This window comes from Lactuca virosa, chromosome 6 (assembly GCF_052849685.1).
Source record: "Lactuca virosa cultivar CGN04683 chromosome 6, Lactuca_virosa_CGN04683_v6, whole genome shotgun sequence".
Lineage (NCBI taxonomy): Eukaryota > Viridiplantae > Streptophyta > Magnoliopsida > Asterales > Asteraceae > Lactuca > Lactuca virosa.
Genome location: NC_136431.1, coordinates 183,004,670 through 183,010,336, shown reverse-complemented (window position 1 = coordinate 183,010,336; position 5,667 = coordinate 183,004,670).

Genomic DNA, 5,667 nt, shown 5'->3' with positions numbered 1-5,667 from the left:
TTCTCTGCAAATGAGCGGTTAGGGATTCTCCACTCCCCATCCTAGCGGTGATCATGTTGGTAATGATCTCATAGCTCTCTTGCCTTGCGCTTTGGTGGTACCTGTCCAGCAAATCTTGATGCATCTCATATGGATACATGTCCTCATAGGACTTTTGGAGTTCGAGGTTCATGGTGGCCAGCATGATGTAATGAACTTTCGTAGCATCACGCTCGTGGGCCTCAAAGGCGGCCATCTCTTCAGGAGTAGCAACTTCTGGGTTGATCTTTTCAAGTTTCTCATCGAGGACATATTCTTTGTCCTCGTAGCGAGTTATCATGCGAATGTATCTCATCCACTCGTTGAAATTCGACCCATCAAATGTCACTTTTTGACACAGGTTCATCAGCGAGAATGACCCAGAAGCGTTGTTGTTTGCGTTTGCGTTAGACATCTGATACCACTGATAGGTTTTATACAAACAATCTTATGTGTGCATGCAACCCTAATTGGATCTATGTTTTCACTATAAGACATACAACTTTATGAACACGTAAGAAACCCTAGCATGCTCCTACTATTTTCGAAAATCATATAGAAGAGTAGAACACATACCTTTGTTGTTATATTGCAATAACAACTAGTTTCCTTGATCTCTTAGACTCTTGAAAGCAAGCACCACAAATGTAGTGCCTCTAATGGCTCACAAACACCAAGAAGCAAGAAGGAAATTATGAGAGAGGAGGGAGGATGCTAATTTTCGGCCCTAGGGTTTCTCTTAGAAGCAAGTGGCCGAAAATTGAAGGCTAGGGTCTCTATTTATACTGTAGGCTGCTAGGGTTTCAGTCTAAACCCTAATGGACAGCTTAGTCACCAAGCAGCCCAAGGAACCTTCTGGAATAAGGCCTTGGACGAAAATATGATGATCCTTCATCATAATTTCGTTTCCCCTTAGCCCATTAGGTTTCTCAGCCCAAAACTCAACTATCACACATTTGACAGTTTAAGCCCCTTTATTTAATTAATCTCTTTTAGTCACCAAATTAATTCTTAATTAATTTATGACTAATACTAATTAAACAAATATGATTTCTCCTTTAATATATTATTCTTATAATATATTAATAAACCATAATATTCTCTCTCTCTCTCCTTAAATTACCTTATCAAGTTGCTTTGGTGAAGGCAACCCAAAAGGACCATGCACACTCGGGTCAAGTACATACCAAATATAGTTACGGACTTAGACACTAATCCAACAATCTCCCACTTGGATAAGTCTAGCAACTATATCTCACATATGACTTCAGGATCCGATTAGCAATCGTAGCTTTCAATAGCCGCTGTCAACTCTGATCAATAATCTGTCCTTCAGATAAGGGATCGTATAATCCTCTGTTCTAGATATCATGCTGACAATACTTATTGTCCAGCATTTTGTTTCTTGATCTCTGATTTGTTCGACATAGAACTCAGTTGAACACATCAACTTCATCCTGACCGGGCCCGGCACATAAGTCAAACCAAATCATCGAGTGGCCAAGATATCGCTTTTATTCTCTTAGAATAAAAGGAACATAAAAACTTCGACTTATATGCTTTTATCATTTACTAGCTAAGTCACACACAATAATGCGTTTTATAACATCAAGTTACTGATGCGTTTTCGCATTATCAATGTATAATCAGTTAGCAAACAATAACCATATCTCTAGGTTTAAAGATTATATGATATTATCATCTTGCGATCACTTGTGATAACTTTCATGAAGTGATACCAGCAAGTACGAGTTTATTCCAATGCTCAAAACATATTTCATAAGCACTCATAAACTTTGTAGCAAACCTTTGCTATGTCCAAAAACCTTTTAGACAATCTACAAACAAATTCATGACAATCTTCTTTCATATCTACTTCCAACATATGAGCGATTGTGGACCGTTCGAATAATCTTATTATTCAGGAAGTCAAAACATGCAAAATCGAAACAATAGATAAATAATCAACACAAGATAGTAACTTTCTTATAAATAACACACCTTTATTTAATCATCAAATGTTGAATACAAAATTATCCATTACAAGTTTCCTACTTATCTAATCTAAACTAATATCGTCCTTTAGCCCAACGCTCCTAGCGTGCTGCAAATGCTTGACCCTACTCAGTCCCTTCGTAAGGGCATCTGTTGGGTTATCTTCCGACGATACCCTCTTCACAACGAGGAGTCCCTCTTCTACCCGATGTCTAATAAAATGGTATTTCCTGTCGATATGTCGAGATCTGCCATGATCCCTTGGTTCCTTGGTTAAGGCAACCGCTCCTTCATTATCACAGAAAATTTCCATGGGCTCCTTTATGGATGGCACAACTCCAAGGTCTCCAATGAAGTTCTTCAACAATATAGCCTCCTTTGACGCCTCGCTTGCCGCAATGTACTCTGATTCGCACGTTGAATCAGTCACGGTCTCTTGCTTGGAACTTTTCCAAGTCACTGCTCCTCCGTTCAGGGTAAAGACCTAGCCCGACTGCGATCGGTAATTATCCCGATCCGTCTGAAAACTAGCGTCACTATACCCTCGTACCCTTAAGTCATCACTCCCACTGAGGACTAGAAACCATTCCTTGGTCCTTCGTAGGTACTTAAGAATATTCTTGACAGCAATCCAATGTGCTCTACCAGGGTTCCCTTGATATCTGTTGACCATGCTCAAAGCGAAGGCCACATCAGGGCGAGTACAAGTCATAGCGTACATAATCGAGCCAACTGCGGAAGCGTAAGGTACTCGGCTCATATCAGCTATCTCTGTCTCTGTACTCGGGCTCTGAGTCTTAATCAGTTTGGTATTGCATTGAATTGGCAACTCCCCTTTCTTGGAATTCTCCATACTAAAACGCTTTAGTACCTTTTCCAAGTATGTATCCTGACTGAGTCCTATCAGTCTCTTACTTCTGTTTCTTACTATCCTTATTCCCAGAATATATGCAGCCTCTCTGAGATCCTTCATAGTGAAACACTTCCTAAGCCAGGACTTGACCTCCTGCAAGGTTGGGACGTCGTTTCCTATGAGTAGTATGTCATCGACATACAATACGAGGAAGCTTACTATACTCCCACTGGCCTTGACATACACACATGACTCATCTTCGCTTCGCAGAAAACCAAACTCTTTGACCTTCTCGTCAAAACAAAGATTCCATCTGCGAGATGCTTGCTTCAATCCATAAATGGATTTCTCAAGCTTGCACACTCTACTTGGGTGCTTCGCATCGACAAAACCCTCTGGCTGATTCATGTAAACATCCTCAGCCAACTTCCCATTTAGGAAAGCGGTTTTTACGTCCATCTGCCAGATTTCATAATCATGAAACGCAGCTATTGGGAGCATTACCCTAATAGACTTTATCTTGGCAACTGGCGAGAAGGTCTCATCATAGTCAACTCCAGGAGTTTGAGTAAAGCCCTTCGCGACCAATCGTGCTTTATAAGTGTGCACTTTCTCATCCATGTCTGTCTTCTTCTTGAAGATCCACTTGCACCCGACTGTCTTACGACCTGGTACATTATCAACCAAATTACAAACTTGGTTGTCATACATGGACTAAATCTCGTTGTCCATTGCCTCTTTCCACTTAGCAGACTCCGGGCCTGCCATGGCTTCCTTGTAGCTATTAGGTTCATCCAGATTTATTAGTGTACTATCACTAATAAACGTATCCCCGTCGGTAGTAATATGGAAACCATAAAACTGGGGTGGAACACTAACTCTACTCGAACGTCTAAGAGGTAAGGACTGGTCAATTGGTTCAACAGGAGTTTCCTCCTCAGGTTGAACGCCAGTGTCAAAGGTTCCTTCATCTCCTGACTCTTGAAGCTCTTCAAGGTCAATCTGACTCCTACTGTCTCCTTAACTTATGAGTTCTCTCTCTCTAAAAACCCCTCTCCTAGCAACAAAGACAACATTGTCACTTGGTCTATAGAAGAGATAGCCAAAAGACTTCTGTGGATAGCCGATGAAATAACACTTCTCACTACGAGGTTCTAGCTTGTCGTGAGTCTCTCGTCTTACGAAAGCTTCACAACCCCAAACCTTGATATGTGCTAACGAGGGAGCTTTCCTTGTCCACATCTCGTGAGGTGTTTTGGCAACCTTCTTGGTGGGAACTAAGTTAAGGATATGGGCGGCAGTCTCTAAGGCATACCCCCAGAATGAGATTGATAACGAAGCACAACTCATCATTGAACGAACCATGTCCAACAAGGTTCGATTACGTCTCTCAGCCACACCATTCAATTGTGGCGTTCTAGGAGGCGTCAATTGCGAAACTATTCCACATTCTTTTAGATAGTCGTGAAACTCAAGGCTTAGGTACTCTCCTCCTCGATCAGATCGAAGCATCTTGATTTTCCTGCCCAGCTGATTCTCTACTTCATTCTTAAACTCTTTGAACTTTTCAAAGGTTTCTGACTTTTGCTTGATTAAGTAGATATATCCATATCTGCTATAATCGTCTGTAAAAGTCACGTAGAAGCGACAAGCGTCCCTTGTGGTGGATCTAAAGGGTCCACATACATCAGTATGTATGAGATCTAATACACCCTCACCCCCTTTCACATGTGCCAGTAAAGGGTGACTTGGTCATCTTCCCAAGTAAACAAGATTCACACACGTCATCGTCCCTAAGGTCGAATGACTCTAAGACTCCATCCTTTTGGAGTTGGCCTATGCGTTTCTTGTTAACATGGCCAAGGCGACAATGCCACAAGCATGCTTTGTCCAAACTATTGGACGAATCAATATTCAAGACATCATTTCCTAAATTATCTACAATCAACACAGATTCATAAATCCCATTACAAGGTAATGCATTGAAATAAAAAACACCATTCAAATAAACATTAATAGAACCATTGCTATTATCAAATGAATATCTGAAACCTTGTCTATATAATCCATGAAAAGAAATGATGTTCCTTGCCATATCTGGCGAATAACAACAATTATTTAAATCTAGTCCTAACCCATTACTCAACACTAAAGAATAAACTCTGATCTTGGTCACTGGTGATGACTTCTTGTTTCCCATGACCAAGTTTATTCTTCCATGCTCCACTTCCCTACTTTCTCTTAGCCCCTGCAAATCAGAACAAATGTGGAAACCACATCCAGTATCAAGGACCCATGAAGTAGCAAGTGATGAGTTATTAGATTTAATTAAATACATACCTGCAAAGGTGGGCTTTATATTCCCATCCTTAATATCTTGCAGATATTTAGGGCAACTTCGTTTCCAGTGGCCCTTCTGGTGGCAATAGAAGCACTCTGCTTCCTTGGGGTCAGAAGAGGGTTTAACAGAACCTGCTTTGGTCCCACTAGAAGAGGAACGATCTTGGGTCTTACCCTTTTGGTGGCTCTTAGAAGGAGCCTTCCTCTTTTTACCCTTTCCTTGGCCAATTGCCAACACAGGAGCAGCTACAGTAGAGGATGATGAAATAGATTTGTCCTTGAGGTTGCTCTCAGCAGTCCTCAGGAGCCCTTGAAGTTTACTCAGGGTGACCTCTTCCTTGTTCATATGGTAGGTCATTCTGAACTGGTTGTAGCAGGAAGGCAAGGAGTGGAGGATGATGTCGATAGCCAAATCCTCATCAAACTTAACATTAAGTTTGAGAAGACGATCAACATACCTT